We start from the raw sequence: 23805 nt of genomic DNA, 5'->3' as shown, positions 1-23805 counted from the left end.
GCCTGGCTGGTGCATTGTCCCCACCCTGCCCCCAGCACCACACAGTTCATTGCAATGCAGGCCCTGCTTTCGGGTTTAGCAAAGGTAACTTCCCCTGGCACCCCCAGGCTTCTGCTTCCAGCACAGCGACTGTGACGTGGTGTTTGCACCTCAGTCCTCATACAGAATTCGTCCACCTCAACTCAATCTTCCTCTCCTGGCGGTACCATTAATATTTTAATTTAATCAGAATTTCTGGGACTGGCTTGCCATCCTGAACAACCTAGTTACCTGTCAGCCTCTATCAGCTTGTCATATTAGAGAGGATTGTCCTAGGAATCTAATCTGCTTTAAATGATTTCGTGGGGTGTTGGTCTATAAATCATCTCGATGCAGGCCTGACAACGTGAAGGCTTCGGTGGGTAAACAAACCACACTTGTTTTATTTTCAGCAGGCACAGACTTTGCTTTATCAACTTCTTATTGATTTTCATGCTCCAAGAGGTCAAAAAATGTTTTTGCTTCTCCTTTACATACAAAAACATTATTCGTAGAAGAGCTGTGGGCAGGCAACTCTCATTAACATAAGTTCTGAGATTCGCAGGTGAGCTGGCTGGTTGGAGAAACGACACACACCTGTTTCAGCCAAGCCCCTGGTGGAGTTTGGAGTTTCCAAAACGTTGACTTTTCCTCTTTCTGGTCAAAATAGAAATTATATGGATATTAAGGAGCCCCAAGTCTCTGCAGGGATGTGGAGGAACCCTGGACATACAAATACACACACACACACACACACACGTACACACACTCACCACCCCATGCCAAGAAGATACACAGAAAACTCACTCACCCTTCACTTGAGTTGGCAGATTTGGAGCTGACTTAATGAAGGAAAGAAAAATTGCAGCTACAAAGTAACACAGAGCCAATGAAAAGACAAAAACCACCATTAGATTTTCTTCTTTTCTAAAGTTTTATTTTATTTTTAAGAATCATTGTTCGGATCAGGCGCAGTGGCTCACGCTTGTAATCCCAGCGCTTTGGGAGGCTGAGGTGGGAGAATCACAAGGCCAGAAATTCAAGACCAGCCTGGGCAACACAGCAAGATCCCATCTCTTAAAAAAAAGTACAAAAGTTAGCTGGACCTACTGGTGCAGACCTGTATTTCCAGCTACTGGGGAGGCTGAGGTGGAAGGATGGTTTGAGTCCAGGAGGTTGAGGCTGCACTGAGCTGTGATTGCATCACTGCACACTCCAGCTTAGGCAACAGAGCAAGACCCTGTCTCAAGAAAAAAACTCCATAATGATTGTACAAATTTATGACATATAATATAATGTTTCCAAGCACGTGTATATCATGTAATGACACCTCATGGTAATTATCAGATCCAGCTGCTCAGAAATCTCATTTTCCAGTGGCTAAGGAATATGCATTTTTTTTTTTTTGAGACAGAGTTTCGCTCTTGTCACCCAGGCTGGAGTGCAATGGCATGATCTTGGCTCACTGCAACCTCCGCCTCCCAGGTTCAAGCCATTCTCCTGCCTCAGCCTCCCAAGTAGCTGGGATTACAGGCATGTGCCACCACGGCTGGTTAATTTTGTATTTTCAGTAGAGACAGGGTTTCATCATGCTGGTCAGGCTGGTCTCGAACTCCTGACCTCAAGTGATCCACCTGCCTCAGCCTCACAAAGTGCTGGGATTACAGGCGTGAGCCACCATGCCCTGCAATATGTATCTTTTTTTAAAAACTTTATTTTTCCATAAGTTATTGGAGTACAGGTGGTATTTGGTTACACGAGTAAGTTATTCAATGGAGATTTGTGAGAACGTGGTGCGCCCAACACCCGAGCAGTATACATTGTATCAAATTTGTTGTCTTTTATCCCTCGCCCCCTTCCCACACTTCCCTCCAAGAAAATCCTCTCTTTGGACTATTTTGTAATATACAATATATTCTTGTTAAATATTGTCACCCTGCAGAGAAATAAAACTATGTAATTTACTCCTATTTAATTGTAACTTTGTACACGTGGACCAACCTCTTTCCATCCCTTCTTTCTCCCTCCCTTCCACAGCTTCTGGTAATCACCACTGTGCTGTCCATTCCTAGGAGATCAACTCTTTATTTTTATTTATTTATTTATTTTTTGAGACAGTTTCACTCTTGTCACCCAGGCTGGAGTGCAGTGGCATGATCTTGGCTCACTGCAAACTCCGCCTCCCGGGTTCAAGCGATTCTCCTGCCTCAGCCTCCCCAGTAGCTGGGATTACAGGCGTGTGCCACCACGCCTGGTTAATTTTGTATTTTCAGTAGAGACGGGGTTTCATCATGCTGGCCAGGCTGGTCTCGAACTCCTGACCTCAAATGATCCACCCACCTCAGCCTCCCAAAGTGCTGGGATTACAGGCGTGAGCCACCGCGCCTGGGCAACCCTCTCCTCATTCAGGGGCTTAAATAAAATTTGCTTTTCTCCCCAAAGGCAGGTCGCCACCCCACTCAGCCCAGTTTCAAAGGATGGAGTGTAAACGGTGGGTTGCCCAATTCCTGCTGCCGTGAAATACTTCAGCTTACAGCAGAAAGCCGGGCGCAGACACCATGCTTTATTTCTATTTCCGTGAACAAGAAGTGTCTCTTGCAGTCTGCAATATTTGTCGTCAAAAAGTTCACTGGCTGTTGTATCAAATCAGCCACCTCTATAGGGTGTGATCGTTGACAATTTTTTGTTACATCCCGATGGCTGTTTTACCTGGACCATTTTCTTCCTTTCATGGGTGAAGCAAAACTCCTTGGCAGACTTTTTTTTTTTTTTTTTTTTTTTTTTTTTGAGACAGAGTCTCGCTCTGTCGCTCTGTTGCCCAGGCTGGAGTGCAGTGGGGCAATCTCGGCTCACTGCAAGCTCCGCCTCCCGGGTTCACGCCATTCTCCTGCCTCAGCCTCCACAGTAGCTGGGACTACAGGCACCCACCACCATGTCCACCTAATTTTTTGTATTTTTAGTAGAGACAGGGTTTCACCGTTTTAGCCAGGATGGTCTCAATCTCCTGACCTCATGATCCGCCTGCCTCGGCCTCCCAAAGTGCTGGGATTACATGTATGAGCCACCGCGCCCGGCCAATGTGATGATTATCTATGGATATACCCCGATCATCAGCAGGAAGAAATGAAGAGCTATTGGTTAAAAATACAAAGTTGCAGTTACGCAGGATGAATAAGTACTAATTTGTAACAATTCAGTATGAAATAGTGTGACCTGGGTTAACAAGACTCTGCTCTATGCCTGATATCTGAGAACAGGGGAATTGAAGTCTGAACTTTGTTCAGAAGAGGATGGCTTTGCAGGCTTTGCTGAGCATGCTGAATTCACGGTTTCCGGGTCAGCCCCTGAGCTGCCCAGGGACAGGGTGGAGACCCTGCCCCAGAAAGTCCAGGAGCTAGGAACCTGCTTAGAGACACATTTCAACAAGGAAAACTACACCCAGGCCGGCCTCCTTAAAAACACATAGGCCGGGCGCGGGTGCTCAAGCCTGTAATCCCAGCACTTTGGGAGGCCGAGGCGGGCAGATCATGAAGTCAGGAGATCGAGACCAGCCTGGCTAACATGGTGAAACCCCGTCTCTACTAAAAATACAAAAAAAATTAGCCGGGCATGGTGGCGGGTGCCTGTAGTCCCAGCTACTCAGGAGGCTGAGGCAGGAGAATGGCGTGAACCAGGGAGGAGGAGCTTACAGTGAGCCTAGATCACGCCCCTGCATTCCAGCCTGGGTGACAGAGTGAGACTCCATCTCAAAACAAACAAACAAACACATATATCATGGGCCAGATGCGGTGGCTCACACCCGTAATCCCAGCACTTTGGGAGGCTGAGGCGGGCGGATCACCAGAGGTCAAGAGTTCCAGACCAGCCTGGCCAACGTGGCGAAACCCCATCTCTACTAAAAATACAAAAATTAGCTGGGCATGGTGGTGGAGGCCTGCAATCCCAGCTACTCAGGAGGCCGAGGCAGGAGAATCGCTGGAACTCAGAGGGTAGAGGCTGCAGTGAGCTGAGACTGCACCACTGCACTCTGCAGGTTGAGTGACAGAGCAAGACTCTGTCTCAAAAACAACAAAAACAAAAACAAACCATATATCATGAAAAATACATTAACCCAGCACTTTGCAAAGCTGCTAGGTGTGAATCCTGCTTGCCAGCTTGGCAGCTCCATCACCGTGGAGGTCAACGTCTGGGAAGTGTTGCAACGTCTGGGCAGTTGCAGAGGTGGGCTTGCCTGTCACAAACATGGCTCTGGACCCCTTTACTTAAGATATGACCGGCTCCCTGCTGCCCACCCACCCCACAAAACCTGGGGAGATACTGCAGGAGGAGTATGTGTGGGATGGAAGATTGTTCTCACCTTCCCATTTGGATATTAAAGAGGCCATCGGTGGTGGGAGAGTTTGCAGCATTTGGAGCTGGAGAGGTCCTTCCAGGGCCAGGTCTGCCAGGGAAGGGATGGATGCAGGATCCTGAAAGAAGAATGAGGTGTGAGGGCTCATTGCAGAAGTTAACTAATGCTCTGAGATTTAATTTTTCAAGGAAAAAATGACCATTTCTACACAGACATGTACATAGACCATTTCTACATAGAAGCACCGATTTTCAATGTCCATCATGAGGACTTTTGTTTGCTTCCCCCTTCATGGGAAAATTGCTTTAATACCGCTCTTGTTTTTTTTTTGTTTTTTTTTGTTTTTGAGACGGAGTCTCGCTCTGTCATCCAGGCTGGAGTGCAGTGGTGTGATCTCGGCTCACTGCAAGCTCTGCCTCCCGAGTTCACGCCATTCTCCTGCCTCAGCCTCCTGAGTAGCTGGGACTACAGGCGCCCGCCACCACGCCCGGCTAATTTTTTGTATTTTTAGTAGAGATGCGGTTTCACTGTGTTAGCCAGGATGGTCTCGATCTCCTAACATCGTGATCCGCCCGCTTCGGCCTCCCAAAGTGTTGGGATTACAGGTGTGAGCCACTTCACCCGGCCAATACCGCTCTTGTTTTAACCCACTTTCGCCCTTGGCTGGTCCGAGGTGCAAAGACAAATTACTTTGGGATAAACCTGGGGTTTGCACCATAGTGTGAGCCGTTTGTGTAGGGCTGGATGCACCCAGAGGTGCACACACAGATCCATACACAACACAGACACTCAAGACACACACACATCTTTAGACAACGTACATGTATAGACACAACACAGCACGCTCAACAGACACACGCATGCATATACAACACACAGTCAGACACAAACATATACACACACACACACTCAAGACAACATCTATACACGACAACACGACACACATGTATATATAAATAATGCCACACACGATCAACAGACACACACACACACAACCCACACTCAAGACACTTCTATACACAACACACATGCATATACACAATACCACACATGCTTAACAGACACACACACAAGACACACTCAAGACACAAGGTCTATAGAGAACACACATGTATATACACAATACCACACATGGGATCAACAGACAGACACTAATATACAACACACATTCAACAAACACACACACAAACACATCATATATACAAGACACACAGATCTATACACAACACACTCAACAGACACACAACAGACACACACAACATGCTCAACAGACACACAACACACAAGAGACACACAAACACATCATATATACAAGACACACACATCTATACACAACACACTCAACAGACACACACATACACAACACACAACAGACACACACACAACACGCTCCACAGACACACAACACACAAGAGACACATGCACAAACACATGATGAACACAGCACATGCACTCAAGACACACATGGACACACAACACAGTTTAATGTAGGTTTCCTACCCTTTTATAACTGAAAAAAATAAGAATGAGGCATGAGGGCTCATTGCAGAAGTTAACTAATGCTCTGAGATTTAATTTTTCAAGGAAAAAAATGACCATTTCTACACAGACATGTACATAGACCATTTCTACATAGAAGCACCGATTTGCGACATCCACCATGAGGACCTTTGGTTGCTTCCCCGTCCATGGGAAAATTACTTTAATACCGCTCTTGTTTTAACCCACTTTTGCCCTTGGCTGCTCCGAGGTGCAAAGACAAATTACTTTGGGATAAACCTGGGGTTTGCAGCAAAGTGTGAGCAGCGTGTGTAGGGCTGGATGCACCCACTGCTTAGCAGTCACGGGCTCACCCCAGAATGTGGGGAGGCCAGACGTGGGGCCTGGTCCCTGCCGCCACTAATTAGCATGGGTTTTGTAGCCAGTCGTTAAAAAGGCCGGGTCAAACAGTTGCAAAGTTATGAAGCAGCCACACACGCTAAAGACCTGGGCTTTGCAGAGGTATGAATGTTTCACTGTGTTGCCAACTTCTCCTGAACTTTGGCGTCCTCATGGGAAAAAAAAAAAAAAAAAAACCTTCTAACAGGAGAGGGAGACATGTAAATGACCTCCCCGTCTCCACACTGCCTTTTTCCTGGATTGGAACTGTGGCGTTGAAAAGGAGTCTTATCTCCAGACACCCAAGTCAACCTCAGCAAAATTAACTCCGTCTTTTCCAAGATGTCGTCACGATTATTTTTCCATGATGACAGTAAGAGTCAGAAAATATACCACCTTGATAAATATATATTTATCATTAGGTGCTTCTTGGGCCAGCTAGAAGATGAGTGGGTTTTAAACTTTGGAGCTGGCGTCTTGAGAAGGCATTCATTCAGTTTTGTGTTTTCACCCAGAAACCCACATTGATACTGGGCTTTGGAACTCGGCTCTGATTTCAAATTCCTGTCTTCCTAAGACAGTGTGGCAGGTTCCATGGCTCCGACGTGCGTCTCTGCGTGTACGTAGGTGGTCAGGTCAGCGGGCCAACGCGCCGACGCTACAACAAATGATACATATAAATTATTGGAGCACTCCAGGAATGGCAATTTGACTTTTTATGAGCCTGTAACGACATCCCTAGAGAAGTGTGTGTGTGTGTGTGTGTGTGTGTGTAATTCTGGAAAAGATTTTGCATTTTCATACCTTTGGCACCACTGACTTTAAAAGGGGCTGCTTTAGATTTTGAATTTCTCCACTCATCAATAAGAGCCATTTTGGTGTTTTTTTCTTCTTCTTTTTTTAATGTCTGGTTTGTGCAGGAAATATAACGATTCTAATCCTTGTTGAGGGGGGTCTTCAAAAAATGAGACTTTGGGGTGTAAAATGGAGCTTACCCGTCTACATCTTGGGCATGGCAGTTTGGGCACCTATTTCAAGGGTATGGGCACGAAACCACAGGCTCCTGTGAGCTCATATCACTGCTGATGGGTTGGCAGAGTAAGCGGGTTCCGGACACTGTGGCAATTTAACCCACAGTGAGAAAAGCAGGCAGAGATGAGACGGTCAGCTGCAAGCAGCCTTTCTTCCCGTAGGCTGATGGGCTGAGACACTGCGTCTCTTCCTGCCTAAACCTGTTCTGGATGTTTTCGCCACAAACTGGCACCTGCAATGTAATGGGTTGGAAAACGGGCTCTGTGGGGAATTGGATTTGCCTTGCTTGGGGATGTCTCTCTTGAGGCCGTGAGCCCTGACTCCCTGCTCTCTGATCCATGAGGGTGGACTCGGGAGGCAAGGGGATGAGGCAGATACCAGAAGGGAATGGAGGGACGAGCCCTTGAAAGCAGCAAAAGGTTTAGATATTGTAAGGGTTTCCTGGGGATGCTGTCACAAAATGCCAAAAACCAGGGGATCAAACAAGAAAAATTTAATCTCTCTGTGTCCTGAACTGTGGTCCTCCTAAAAACTGTATATACATCCTCAGTCTCATAGCCTGTGAACGGGACCTTATCTGGAAATAGGGTTTTTGCAGATGCAGTTAGTTAAGGATTTCAACATGAGATCATCCTGAAGTAAGGTGGATCCTGAATGCAATGACAAGTGTCTTTCTAAGAGACAGAAGAGGAGACACAGACACGGAGGAGAAGGCCACGTGGAGATGGAGGAGAGACAGGGAGGACTTCTGGACTCCAGGAAGGCCAGTATTGGGTCCACTATGATTGTGTTCAGTTCCTTCTGGAGGCTCTAGGGGAGGATCCTTCCTGCCTCTCCCAGCTCCTGGGGGCTCCAGGCATCCCCGGGCTTGTGGCCACATCACTCCAGTCTCTGCCTCCATCTCTACGTGGCCTTCTCCTCTGTGACTGTCTCCTCTTCTGTCTCTTAGAAGGACGCCTGTCTTTAGATTAGGGCCACCCTACTCCAGGATGATCTCATCTCAAGATCCTTCACCTAATTACATCTGCAAAGACCCTGTTTCCAAATAAGGTCACTTTCCCAGGATCCAGGTGGACATATGTTTTGGGGAGTCCTCCATTGAACCCACTGCCTACACACAGTCTGGCCTGCGGCATCCCCACACTGGAAATTCCACAGCGTCAGCTCTGACTTCTGGCCTCACTATGTCCCCAAGCCTCACTGTTTTGGGAACTGGTCACTGACTCCCAGCTCTGGGCCTGGATCTGTCCCTGTGTCTCTGTTCCGCTGGCTTCCAGACTGGCCTCATTACTTCCTGGACCCCACTTCTCCCTCTGGAGCCCACACCCTTCCTCAGTTGGGCATCCCAGGCCCTTGAGAGGCTCATCTGGCCCTGCCACCTGTCTCAACTCTGAATTCCCTCTCATCCCTCCCCTCCTGGGGTCCAACCCACCTCACATTGATATCTATCTATGAATCTGTCTATCCGTCTATTTATCTATCTATCTATCTATCTATCTATCTATCTATCTATCTATCATCTATCTATCCATCCATCCATGTACCGTCTATGTATCTATCCATCCATCCATCTATGTATCTATCTATTTATCTATCTATCCATCCATCCATCTATGTATCTATCTATCTGTCTATCTATCATCTATCATCTTTCTGTTTTTCTATCATCTTTTTGTCTATCATCTATCATCTATGTATCTATCATCTATCTATCATATATCTATCTATCATCTATTTATGTATCTATATATCATCTATCATCTATCTATCTATGTAATCTATCATCTATCTATCCATCCATCATCTATATTCTATTGATTGCATACATTATCATCTATCATGTATGTATCTATCTATCTACCTATGTATCATCAGTCTTTCTATAAATCATTCATCTGTCTATCTTCTATCTTCTATCTACCTATCTATTATCTATGTATCTATAGATCCATCCATTCATCTACTATCTATGTATCTGTCTATCCATTATCTATTTATCGACCTATTTCTCTATCATCTATTTATTCTCATCTGTCATCTAACTATCGATTGATCTCATCTATTATCTATCTATCATTAGTCTATTAATCATCAATCTATCTTCTATATTCTATCTATCATCTATGTATCTATAGATCTATCTATTCATCTATCTACTCTCTGTGTATCTATCTATCCATTATCTATCTGTCTATCTATCTATTCTCATCTGTCATCTAACTTTCAATTGATCTCATCTATTGTCTATCTATCACGAGTCTATTAATCATCAACCTAACTATCATCAATCTATATATGTATCTATGTATCTGTCTGTCATGTATCTATCTATCTATCATCAGTCTATCATCTATCTACCTATTTATCATCTATCTATCTATCTGTGTATCCTGGCCACATTCCCTGGGCTGAATGTGATCCCTAATGCTTGCCTCTCTTGTTGCCCAGACATCTCAGTCAGATACCAGACAGGACCTTCTCCCTTTCTCTGCAACAGAAGCATCAGTTCTAAGCCAGGCCCCATCCATCCTGGCCGCTCAGGCCCCGTGCATCCTGGCTGCTCAGAGGAACTGTGGTTAGAGAAAAGCTTGATCCCAGGCCTGGAGTGGTGTCTGCACAGAACGCAGGACAGAAACAGAAGGACAGGGGAAGTGGAGTGGGTGCTGTTGAACAAGGACACCTTAGTAAACATTCAGGGATGGGGTCAAATGAGGTGTGGAAATGGCAGTTCTGTCTCCCAATTCACGAGAACATATTTGAGAAAGAAAAAGATGGGGCTAGAAGAAATATATGAGAGGATTCATGGTACCATTTAGGAGATGCTATTTTTTTCCTTTTTTTTTTTTTTTTTTTTTTTTTTTGGAGATGGAGTCTTGCTCTGTTGCCCAGGCTGGAGTGCAGTAGGAGATACTATTTCTTAAACATTTTAAAACACCTTCATGAACTACTTTTTCTATTCTGGTAAAATACACATACCATAAATTTGCCATTGCAATCTTTTTTTTTTTTTTCTTTGTTGAGACGGAGTTTCGCTCTTGTTGCCCAGGCTGGGGTGCAATGGTGCAATCTCAGCTCACTGCAACCTCTGCCTCCCAGGTTCAAGCAATTCTCTGGCCTCAGCCTACCGAGTAGCTGGGACTACAGGCACCTGCCACCACGCCCGTCTAATTTTGTATTTTTAGTAGAGATGTTGTATCTCCATGTTGGTCAGGCTGGTCTGGAGCACCTGACCTCAGGTTATCTGCCCACCTTGGCCTCCCAAAGTGCTGGGATTACAGGCGTGAGCCAACGTGCCAGGCAGTGCAATAATTTCTTATTTTTTAAATTTTACTTTAAGTTCAGGGATACCTGTGCAGAACGTGCAGGTTAGTTACACAGGTATACATGTGCCATGGTGGTTTGCTGCACCTATCAACCCATCATCTAGGTTTTAAGCCCCATATGCATGAGGTATTTGTCCTAATGCTCTCCTTCCCCTAGTCCCCAACGCCCCAACAGGCCCCGGTGTGTGATGTTACCCACCATGTGTCCATGTGGTCTCACTGTTTGAATCCCACTTATGGGTGAGAACATGCAGTGTTTGGTTTTCTGTTCCTGTGTTAGTTTGCTGAGGATGATAGTTTCCAGCTTTATCCATGTCTCTGCAAAGGACATGAACTCATCCTTTTTTATGGCTGCATAGTATTCCATTGTGTATATGTGCCACACTTTCTTTATCCAGTCTATCATTGATGGGCATTTGGGTTGGTTCCAAGTCTTTGCTATTGTGAATAGTGCTGCAGTAAACATAGATGTGCATGTGTCTTTATAGTAGAATGATTTATAATCCTTTGGGTGTGTACCCAGTCATGGGATTGCTGGATCAAATGGTATTTCTGGTTCTAGATCCTTGAGGAGTCACCACACTGTCTTCCACATGGTTGAACTAATTTACACTCCCACCAACAGTGTAAAAGTGTTCCTATTTCGCCAGGCACGGTGGCTCATGCCTGTAATCCCAGTACTTTGGGAGGCTGAGGTGGGTGGATCATGAGGTCAGGAGATCGAGACCATCCTGGCTAACATGGTGAAACCCCATCTCTACTAAAAAAGTACAAAAAATTAGCCGGGCGTGGTGGCGGATGCCTGTAGTCCCAGCTACTCAGGAGGCTAAGGCAGGAGAATGGCGTGAAACCAGGAGGTGGAGCTTGCAGTGAGCCGAGATTGCACCACTGCACTCTAGCCTGGGCGACAGAGCGAGACTGTCTCAAAAAAAAAAAAAAAAGTGTTCTTATTTCTCCACTGCAATCAGTCTCACTGTGCTGCCCAGGCTGGAGTGCAGTGGTGCAATCATGTCTCACTGCAGCCTCGACCTCCTGGGCTCAAGTGATCCTCCCATTTCAGCCTCCCAAGTAGCTGAGACTACAGGTGAGTGCCATCACGCCAAGCTAATTTTTGTAACTTTTGGACAGATGGGGTCCTGCTCTGTTGTCCACGCTGGTCCCGAACTCCTGGGCTCAAGTGATGTATATTGTTTTAATTCTTATTTTTACTGATTGTTAAGTCAAAGATCTCTAGTGCTACACCCTAGAAAGGATCCTTTCCTTTATTTTTTTTAATTTTTTTAATTTTTTATTTTTTCCCAGGCCAAGCACAAGTTTCCTTCCTTTATTTATCCTTCTGACAACAAAACAGACAATATGCTGTGAAAAACTTAAACATTTTAACAACTATGTAACAAACAAGCAAAGTTTCCTCGGGTTGCATAAGATTTTTCAAAGTTGAATTTCACTCCACGTTGATACTTTGCTTTACCTTCTAGATATCCATGGCAACTGACTGGAAATGCCTAATATAAATATAGAAATATCAGCTCTATTATTTTTACTTATTTATTTTTTTGAGATGGATTCTTGCTCTGTCACCCAGGCTGGAGTGCAGTGGTGTGATCTCGGCTCACTGTAACCTCCACCTCCTGGGTTCTAGTGATTCTCCTGCCTCAGCCTCCTGAGTAGCTAGGATTACAGGTGTGCGCCACCATACCCGGCTAATTTTTGTATTTTTAGTAGAGACGGAGTTTCACCACGTTGGCCAGGGTGGTCTCGAACTCTTGACCTGGTGATCCACCAGCCTTGGCCTCCCAAAGTGCTGGGATTGCAGATGTGAGCCACCGATCCCAGCCGAAAGGATCTTTTCAAAAATAGTAGACAATATATGAAGTGTCCAATTTCTCTACATCGTCCTCCTCCTCACCAACCCTTGCGATTATCCATTTTTTAAAGAATCATAACTGCTTCCAATGAATGCAAAATCATATATTTGCTACATAACGCCCATTTGTGGAGTAAGCAAGTCGACCTGAATTTCACACACTGCTTTAAACTTTTGTTATGCAAATTTGCAAATCCAGAATCAGGGAGAAGAGTATCTGGAAACATTCCCATCAATCATTTCCCAGGCACCTGTTTCTTTGAGGCTGTGATATTTTGAGGCAAATTCCAGACATTACATCATTTAGCCTATAATTACTTTAGGATGTAAATCTAACAGATAATAATATGTTTTATTTCATAACCACAACACTATGAAGGCTTCATAATAACAGTAATTCCTTAAGGGACTTTGTTCAGATTTGCTTTATTTATTTATTTATTTAGATGGAGTTTCACTCTTGTCACTCAGGCTGGAGTGCAATGGTGCAATCTCAGCTCACTGCAACCTCTGCCTCCCGGGTTCAAGCGATTCTCCTGCCTCAGCCTCCCAAGTACCTGGGATCACAGGCATGCACCACCACACCCAGCTAATTTTTGTATTTTTAGTAGAAACGGGGTTACACCATTTTGGCCAGGCTGGTCTCGAACTCATGACCCCAGGAGATCTGCCCGCCTGGGCCTCCCAAAGTGCTGGGATTACAGGCGTGAGCCACTGTGCCTGGCCCCAGGTTTGCTTTTGAACGTCAAAGATGAATTTCTACAGTTGGTTTGTTTGAGCCAGAACTGAAACAAGGTCACCTTGTTATATTTACTGATTTTTCTCAAGTACCTCTTTAAAATGAGACCTGAGACAAATATATATAATTCTATATATATATTATTTTATAATATATAATTATATATTAATTATAATATATTATTCATCTGTCATATATAAATATATATTTATATGTTATATCAATATGTATAAATTATATATTTAAATATACAATTTAAATAATATTAAACAATATTTAATATAGCATATTATATATCAATAGAGAATGTAATAGTATATAAAACTATTAATATTAATTAATATTGCTATTAATTAATTATTAATAATACAATGATTGTATTTATTTATTTAGATGGAGTTTCACTCTTGTCACTCAGGCTGGAGTGCAGTGGTGCAATCTCAGCTCACTGCAACCTCCACCTCCCGGGTTCAAGCGATTACCCTGCCTCAGCCTCCCAAGTAGCTGAGGTTATAGGCATCTGCCACCACGCCTGGCTAATTTTTGTATTTTTACTAGAGACGGGGTTTCACCATGTCGGCCAGGCTGGTCTTGAACTCCTGACATCAGGTGATCCACCCACCTCGGCCTCCCAAAGTGCGGCGATGACAGCAAAGACGTGAGCCGCCGCACCCAGCAAATAATGCGATTTAAAAACAAAACAAAACAAAAGAAAGCCAATGCTGTTTTCTGTCTTAGGAGTGTTTGAGTTGGAGTTGACAGGCTAGCTGTTAATATCCTTGTATTTGCTCTGTCCCTCCAGGAAGGATATCCCACATGGGGGAAAGGCTGATACATCCAGCCTTAATTATGTAAACATAATTAATTATAAACGCTGATACATGTAGCCTTAATTACATCACCACCTTCCACTGTCCAGAACACATGTGGGTGTGTCTATGTTTATTACAGAGGTGGGTGTTGTGATATCATCCTCTTGCCTCTCTCTGTGAAAACTCCTGGCATCCTCATGCAAATTTCTTTCCTGGTTTTATTTTCCAATCTTGACGATCTTGCTTAGCACAGATGGCCATCTTTAGAAATGGCAGACGACCAGCCAGGTGCAGTGGCTCATGCCTGTCATCCCAGCACTTTGGGAGGCCGAGGTGGGAGAATCATGAGGTCAGGAGATCAAGACCATCCTGGCTAACATGGTGAAACCCCGTCTCTACTAAAAGTACAAAAAATTAGCTGGGCATGGTGGTGGGCACCTGTAGTCCCAGCTACTTGGGAGGCTGACGCAGGAGAATGGCTTGAACCCAGGAGGCGGAGCTTGCAGTGAGCCGAGATTGCACCAGTGCACTCCAGCCTGGGCGACAGAACGAGACTCTGTCTTAAAAAAAAAAAAAAGAAAAGAAAAGAAAAGAAAAAGAAATGGCAGACGACCTAGGTGAGTGCTTTTATTTGCTTTGTCCAATCGGAGAGAATTGAACACCAAACACCTCCAGGTGTAATTTTGTAGCAAAATGCCAGAGTCCTGAACAATTTGTAAAGGCAAAGAACAGCCACAAACGCTGGTGTTTCTTGCCTGGAATTTGGAGAGTTCATTTCTTGGCTGATTGGGTGCCTTAGGGACCGGGTGTGGTGGCTCACACCTTGAATTCCAACACTCTGGGAGGCCAAGGAGTGAGGATTGCTTAAGGCCAGGAATTTGAGACCAGTCTGAGCAACATAGTGAGAACCTGTCTCTACAAAACACACACCCACCCACCCACCCACACACACACACACCTGTAGTCCCAGGTACTCAGTAGGCTGAGGCAGGAGGATTGCTTGACCCAAGGAGTTCGAGGCTGCAGTGAGCCGAGATTACACCACTGCACTCCAGCCTGGGCAACAGAGCGAGACTCCATCTCAAAAAACAACAACAACAACAACAAAAAAAGACCAGCCTAGCCAACATGGTGAAACCCCGTCTCTATTAAATATACAAAAAAATTAGCTGGGCATGGTGGCACACACCTGTAATCCCAGCTACTCGGGAGGCCCAGGCAGGAGGATCGCTTGAACCCGGGAGGTGGAGGTTTTAGCGAACCAAGATTGCACCACTGCACTCCAGCCTGGGCAACAGAGCCAGACTCCATCTCAGAAAAAAAAAAAAAACAAAAAAAAGACCAGCCTGGCCAACATGGTGAAACCCTGTCTCTATTAAATATACAAAAAAATTAGCCAGGTGTGGTGGCACACGCCTGTAATCCCAGGTACTCAGTAGGCTGAAGCAGGATGATTGCTTGACCCCCAGGAGTTCGAGGCTGCAGTGAGCCAAGATTGCACCACTGCATTCCAGCCTGGGCAACAGAGTGAGACTCCATCTCAAAAAAAAATAAAAGACCAGCCTGGCCAACATGGTGAAACCCCGTCTCTACTAAATATACAAAAAAAGTAGCTGGGCGTGGTGGCTCATGCCTGTAGTCCCAGGTACTCAGTAGGCTGAGGCAGGAGGATTGCTTGACCCCCAGGAGTTCAAGGCTGCAGTGAGCCAAGATTGCACCACTACACTCCAGCCTGGGCAACAGAGCGAGACTCCATATCCAAAAAAAAAAAAAAAAGACCAGCCTAGCGAACATGGTGAAACCCCGTCTCTACTAAATACACAAAAAAATTAGCCGGACATGGTGGCAAATGCCTGTAATCCCAGCTACTCGGGAGGCCCAGACACGAGGATCGCTTGAACCCAGACGGTGGAGGTTACAGCGAGCCAAGATTGCGCCATTGCACTCCAGCCTGGGCAACAGAGTGAGACTCCATCTCAAAAAAAAAAAAAAAAAAAAAAAAAAAGACCAGCGTAGCCAACATGGTGAAACCCCATCTCTACTAAATATACAAAAAAATTAGCTGGGCGTGGTGGCACACACCTATAATCCCAGCTACTCGGGAGGCCCAGGCAGGAGGATCGCTGGAAACCGGGAGGTGGAGGTTGCAGCGAACCAAGATTGCACCGTTGCACTCCGGGCTGGGCGACAAGAGTGAAACTGTGTCTCAAAAACAAACAGACAAAAAAACAGTGTCTTAGGGGTGTCTTAGTGGGACAATTTTGTTGCCTGACGAGAGGTTTCACTCCCTCAGGGGTCTTCCCCTCCCCATGAGCCCTCCGGGGCCCCTAAGAGCAAAGTGTTGACAAGCACGTCTTAGGACGCCCACCCTGTTGAAATGGAGTTTCACTTTTACACTAAGTGCCTCAGCATGAAGGTTTTCTTTCAACACAGCAATCCCACTAAAAGAGCTGGGAGAAGGTTGAACTGAGGGAGCGTGGAGAAAACCCACCTCAAATAACGAACGGGGTGTGGGGGTGCAGTATCCTTAACCGTTCCTCTCTGCAGGTCTCTTAGCTAATTAAACCGACGGAAAAATCGATGCATTCTGGTCTAGAAGGACAGGAGGCAGCTTGCGTACTCACCTGTTAGAGGCCGGGAAATCAAGCCCCAGAGACTTGGGGGTGATAGAAATAAAATCTACGAGCTTCAACGGCCTCATCTGAAAACTGTGAATTAAAGGCAGGGTTGAGAAAGAAATTCCTTGGCATCCAGCATGATTTAACTCCTTTCCGTGGGTTCCAGAGTATTTCTAAGTGGCACTGGTCATATAAAAGGCACTAATCAGCCGGGCGCAGTGGCTCACGCCTGTTAACCCAGCACTTTGGGAGGCCGAGGCAGGTGGATCACTTGAGGTCATGAGTTCGAGACCAGCCTGGCCAACATGGTACAAAACCCCGTCTCTAGTAAAAATACAAAAATTAGCCAGGTGTGGTGGTGCGTGCTTGTCATCCCAGCTACTCGGGAGGCTGAGGCAGGAGAATTGCTTGAACCCGGGAGGCAGAGGTTGCGATGAGCTGAGATCGCATCACTGCACTCCAGCCTGGGTGACAGAGCGAGACTCCATCTCAAAAAAAAAAAAAAGCAGGGTTGAGAGAGAAATCCCTTAGCACCCAGCATTATTTAACTTCTTTCAGCAGATTTGACTGTATTTATAAGTGACACTGGTCATATAAAAGGCCCTAATAAGCCAGGCATGGTAGCTCACACCTGTTAACTCAGCACTTTGGGAGGCCGAGGCAGGTGGATCACTTGAGGTCAGGAGTTTGAGACCAGCCTGGCCAACATGGTACAAAACCCCATCTCTACTAAAAATATAAAACATTAGCCAGGTGTGGTGGTGCGTGCCTGTCATCCCAGCTACTCAGCAGGCTGAGGCAGGAAATTGCTTGAACCCGGGAGGCAGAGGTTGCGATGAGCTGAGATTGCATCACTGCACTCCAGCCTGGGTGACAGAGTGAGACTCCATTTAAAAAAAAAATAATAATAAAATAAAAATAAAAATAAAAAGGAGGGTTGAGAGAGAAATTCCTTAGCACCTAGCATTATTTAACTTCTTTCAGTGGATTTGACTGTATTTCTAAGTGGCACTGGTCATATAAAAGGCACTAATCAGCGGGGTGCAGTGGCTCATGCCTGTTAACCCAGCACTCTGGTAGGCCAAGGCGGGTGGATCACTTCAGGTCATGAGTTCGAGACCAGCCTAGCCAATATGGCACAAAACCCCGTCTCTACTAAAATTACAAAAATTAGCCAGGTGTGGTGGTGCCTGCCTGTCATCCCAGCTATTTGCGAGGCTGAGGCAGGAGAATCGCTTGAAACCAGAAGGTGGAGGTTGCAGTGAGATCATGCCACTGTAGTCCAGCCTGGGCAACAAGAGCAAAACTCTGTCTCAAAAACAAAAAAATATATATATATATTCATTATATATATATATATATTTTGTATATATATCATTCATTCATATATAAATATATATATTCATATATATATATTCACTAGGCAAATAAGATTAAAGAATTACAGCTTTTTAAAGAGAAATTGCCTAACATTGTTATGATTTACAGGTTTACTTATGTAGTTCCCATTTGTTACTTCGACGAGCAGCTGTGGCATGTCTTCAGCAACTTGCACAAAGAGAAGCACCGGAAGTATGTGAATATGCCATGAGCCTGGCAAAAAATGCGGGGGACAAAGAGAGCAGTAGTGCCAGTAAGTTATATTATTGGTCAATATTCTTTTATGTTTAAATACTTTTACATTTCAAATAAGTACTATTTATCAAACATTTTTGTGTTGAACTGTGGCCAGATGTCTTATTCTTTGAAATAAAACCATTACCACTTTTAAAATTCCAATTTGGTATTCTTGATAATTTTGCATTTTTGCTTTTTAAAAATGTTTGCAAGATGGGCATAGTGTTGTGTACCTGTAGTCCTAGCTACTCAGGAGGCTGAGGCGGGAGGATCACTTGAGTCCAAGGGTTCAAGGTTACAGTGAGCTATGGTCATGCCCCTGTGCTCCAGTCTGGGTGGTAGAGTAAGACCATGTCTCCTAAAGTAAGGAAGTAAGTAAATAAATAAGTAAAAAGGTGGGTGTGAGCAACTGGATTTAGAAAAAAATTATTTGCAGCTTAAAAAAACTGAATAATATTTAGTATCAGAATATTTCTGCCATTTCTTGAGGATGTTTTAGGGGCACTTGAAGGTTTCCAGTTCTGGATGGTAGTTAGCCTCTTGTGATGTAATTTTTCCTCTAAGAAGGTAAGACCAAAGTAGCCAATAAAACTATGAAATGTCAGTAGATGTTTGGTAGCAAAAGGTTGATCTTTGCTTCCTTTAGTTCTTTCTGCTTTTTTGGAGGGTTTTAGGTATAGCTTAAATTCCTAGCTGGTCTTCTGATATCTAAGTGTAGGTGGTTTGGAAACTTTTTAAAAGTTTAATTGACAGAGATATTTCCCCCATTATGAAGGAAAATTTTTACTTATAAAAGTTTTCTAATGCCTAGAAGCTGCGTGGATACAAAGAAGCAAGATACAAGAATAACTTCAATTTTAGCATAGCATAAGAACTTTATTAGCAGACATATACAGTATTGTAGAATATTAAAGAAGTGTATTATAAAAATCTAACAGTAGACATTACTGTTTTTTGGAGAGAAAACATCACCAAAAGTAGTTACAGACCTCTCTGAATACATATAAATTTTCAGAACTTCTAAATGTCAGTTGCCATAAACAAAATTGAGACTACTTGGAAGGCTGAGACAGATCACTTGAGCCCAGGAGTTCAAGTCCAACCTGGGCAACATAGTGAGATCCTGTCTCTTTAAGAAAAGAAAAGAAAAGAAAAGAAAAACAGAAAGACAGCTAAGATAGGGAAAAATATTTACAAAATATATTTTTATTAACTAATTTTATTTACTAACATATGTATTTAATAAAATATAAAAGTGTTTAAAGCTTTTACAAATGAGTATGTTTGAAGTCCCCAAGATCACCCCCAGGTTTGATGATTTCCGGGGTGGACTCAGTGTATAGGCATTTTCCTGGCTGTGCTTATTACGACAAAAGGAAGAAAAGGTGTGTAGGATGAAGTTAGAGGAAACCAGGCACAAGCTCTCCAGAGCCCTGTCCCCATGGAGTCATAGAGATTGCAACCCAGCAATGGATTGTGACAGCATGCGTGTAATGTATTCTCCCAGAGAAGCTTATTAAAGACTTAATGCCCAACGTTTTTATTGGGGGCTGATCCTATAGGCATTTCCTGCCTGGCACATACCAAAAGTTCGGACTCAGAAGGAAAGCAGATGTTCAGCAGAAGCCAAAGTTTAGGTACAGCGAGCCACTTTTATCAGGGAATTAATGGTGGGAAACCTCTAGAAACCCAATTCCCAGACGCTAGCCAAGGGCTAACCTTGCAATTAAGTCTTACTAAGGTAGTCTCAGGCCTGCAATGTTAATTCGTTTTTGCATCTTGTAAAAACCACTAGAGCACATTTTATAAAGAAGAAATAACAAATATCTTTAACCTCCAGTGATTTAACAATTGCAAGTTACTATAATCATAAAATAGCATTTTTCTTCTATAAAACTGATCAAGATTAAAAATAATAATTATAACCAGTGTTGGGAAAAGTAGGAATAGATATTTCTTGTACTACAGATAGAAATGTAGAGTCATACACATTTTCTGGAGGGTTTTTTAGCACTATGTCCTTGAAGTTTTCAAAATGTGCTTACCCTTTGACCTAGAAATTCCCTCTTAAGGAATTCGTCCTCTAATCAATTAATTTTCTTTTAAGGAATTTGTCCTCAGTGATTAATCAATTAATTTTCCCTTAATTTATTGGTTTGCTGCATAGCCGTTAACATTCATACTATAGAAGTATAATTACTGAAATGGGAAAATATTCACTATCTACTGCTAAGTGAAAAAAAAGTCTCTGTGCCTAATCTCTTCCTAATGTTCTCTTTTCTTGGAACCCTTTCACTTAACTTTTTCTATTGTTTTAGAATTTCACTCACTATGGCTATTTTCTTCAAACCTCCCCTTATTCTGTATTTGGGGTGACACAACAAAAATAGTTACCTTTCAACTCCATTCCTCTATTATACTCCCTTTAGGGTTCAGTGGGCTCTAGACTTCAGAGGGCGTAATAACACTCATTCTTAAAGCCACCAGTTATATACCACTGCTGTTTACAAGAATGAAAAGATTTTCCGATGAAGCAAGAAATGTAACCACAATTTCATGACAACATTACTTTTTGGTTGTTGTTACTCTTTGGATTTTCCCAATTTTTATTTATTTATTTATTTATTTATTTATTTTTGAGACAGAGTCTCTGTCACCCAGGCTGGAGTGCAGTGGTATGATCTTGGCTCACTACAACCTTCACCTCCCAGATTCAAGCGATTCTCCTGCCTCAGCCTCCCCAGTGGCTCGAATTACAGGCACCTGCCACTGCACCCGGCTAATTTTTGTATTTTTAGTAGAGGCAGGATTTCACCATCTTGGCCAGGCTGGTCTTGAAATCCTGACCTTGTGAACCTCCCACCTTGGCCTCCCAACGTGCTGGGATTACAGGCATGAGCCACCGTGCCTGATGGAGTTTCACTCTTGTGGTCCAGGCTGGAGTGCAATGGCACAGTCTCGGCTCGCTGCAACATCTGCCTCCTGGGTTCAAGCGATTCTCCTGCCTCAGCCTTCTGAGTAGCTGGGATTACAGACACCCGCCACCATGCCCAGCTAATTTTTGTATTTTTAGTAGAGACGGGGTTTTGCCATGTTGACCAGGCTGGTTTTGAACTCCTGATCTCAGGTGATCCACCCGCCTCAGCCTCCCAAAGTGCTGGGATTACAGGCATGAGCCGCTGCGCCCGGCCTTGGATTTTCCCAATTTTTAAATGAACTCTTAGGGTACAGTCCACTTAGAGTTTGTGTTCTGGCTTTATAAAAATTTTAAAATCTGAACTATAAGACTGAATAAGTTTCAATTTATTCTTCTAACAAATACAAGTTTTTTAGTTTGTTAAATATATTTAGCAGTGTATCTCTGTCCCACACTTTTTCTTATTAGAATCAAATATTTATTGAGCGTTCCCTGAGATTTGTTTACAATATCTCAGAATAATCAGTTTTACAGTTCAAGGTTTTACTCTAATTGCCAGATTAAATTATAATCCCAAAGATATGTAAACTAGAGGCCATAGTTAAATTGTATATAGCTAGCTGGTTTTGTGGCTATTGTGAATTTATATGTAAGACTTGGTCTTTATCATTATTATTACCTATAGCGTACACCAAAATCCCATACAAATTCATTTGTAAAAATTACCTTTCGGATGTCAATCTTTTTGCACCTGGGGTTAGTTCTTGAAGTGATATCCATTGCCGGCACCAAGGTTTTAATATAACAGAAACTGCTCTTGAGGGACTTCTTTTTGGAATGCTAGACTGGGAAACAGAAAATTATGTTCTGATATTCATGACACTTTGGGACATATGCTTTCTTCGCTGGCAGTAGAAAAACTTTCTCATTGGCTAATGCTTTGTAAAGATGTCCTGCCAGCTTCTAGTGGTAAGTATTTAATGTGTGTTCTTAAAATAATGGAAATTGTTTTACTTCTGATATATACATATAGATATATGTATAAAGATACACACATGTAAATTTGAGCTTATATTTAAAAGTAATAACTTTGGATCTACAAATTCCTGTCAAAATGTTGAAAGTTAAATTATGTTATAAACAAATGAGCTTTTTTATATTGTTGGGAGAATGTATTTCAAAATTTGTTGGATGTTCAAACTAAATTTTCATGTATAAAAATCCCAAGTTACTCTAGAGTATGACATAGTCTGTAAAACTATGGAAATATGTAAATGTAGTTTACATATTTATGTTATCTTCTCCCTGGCTTTTGATTGTTTAAAAAAAATTCTGCTAGTTTTACTGTTTTCCAGCAAGTAAGAATTTAGTCTTTTTTTAAAATTAAAAAAATTTTAATATTAATAACTGTTTTTAAAGGATCATTTTTGCTTATGTGAAGTTGTCATAATATTCCTTATTCTTGTTACAGATATGAGTACTGCAACTATCTTAAGTAGTGGAAAAGATGAAGAAACTGAAAAGAAAGATGAGATGGATGATGATACCATGTTTACCACGTTAGGTGAAGAAGATAAATCAAAGCCCTTTGTGGCCCCTCGCTGGGCCACTCGAGTATTTGCTGCCGATTGCCTGTGTCGAATCATCAATTTGTGTGAGAATGCAGACCAGGCTCACTTTGATCTTGCCTTGACATGTTCTGCTAAACTTTGAAACCCTACAAGTAAATTTAAAATCAGCACTTCTTTTCCCCAAAGCATTTTTACAGCTTGAGATATTTTACTGCTATGAGGTATTTTACTGCGATGGATATAGCGTGCTTTAGAATATGCCATTTATTTATGTAAAGTTGTCTTGCCTTTCATCTTAGTTTTCTGTCCCCTCTGCATACTATTCATCTTCTGATTCCTATTGGGAAGATAAGTTGAAGAAGGTGGTCCACAAGATAGATTGATCTGTGTGTCTGTCTATTTAATCATTTGCCCAAAGGATAATGATGGCAGTTACTTAGGTTTTCTCAGTACATTGTCCTGGATTTTAGCATTTCAGTGGAAAGGAAATGGTAAAATTTTAAGGCATATAAATAAAGTGAGCTTTGCCGTCCCCAGCCATGGAGAGTATCAGAATTCAGGAATGCCCTGGTAGATTTCAAACTCTCAAATTTCAGAAGTGCTATTAGGTATTTTTGAAAAGGTGAAAATTGTTTATTATGGAAACAATTTTTATCTCATTATTTTTTATCTTTTGTAAACTTTTGACACCATGTATCCCCTGAATCTGACATTATAGGGAATTTACAAAGAGACCATCAGACCCAGTAACTTCATTTCATAGTTGAAGAGACCCAGAGAAATTGAGAGGTGATAGAGCAACAGATTCCTTATCCTATAGTTTGTTGTCTCTTCATCACCCAGTCATTTTTTAAATATCTGAAGACAAATTGTATGTGTTAACAATATTGACATCTATGAATTGAAAATGCCTTTTGGGTTATTTCATTGTGTATAAGAAGCAGCAGAGCTCACATACATATTTTTAAAAGAGACAGGATGGGTGCGGTGGCTCATGCCTGTAATTACCTCCCAGCACTTTGGGAGGCTGAGGCGGGTGGATCACTTGAGGTCAGGAGTTCG

The 23805-nt window shown here is 43.1% G+C and overlaps 1 pseudogene; it reads left to right on the top strand.

The window, feature by feature from the left end:
* The first annotated feature begins 1433 nt into the window (after positions 1-1433).
* Positions 1434-22885, top strand: LOC129023665 (uncharacterized; annotated as a pseudogene).
* Positions 22886-23805: the final 920 nt, after the last annotated feature.

Source organism: Pongo pygmaeus, chromosome 23 (assembly GCF_028885625.2).
Source record: "Pongo pygmaeus isolate AG05252 chromosome 23, NHGRI_mPonPyg2-v2.0_pri, whole genome shotgun sequence".
NCBI lineage: Eukaryota > Metazoa > Chordata > Mammalia > Primates > Hominidae > Pongo > Pongo pygmaeus.
The sequence above is the reverse complement of the archived record's forward strand: the minus strand, read 5'-3'. Positions and strand labels throughout refer to the sequence as shown.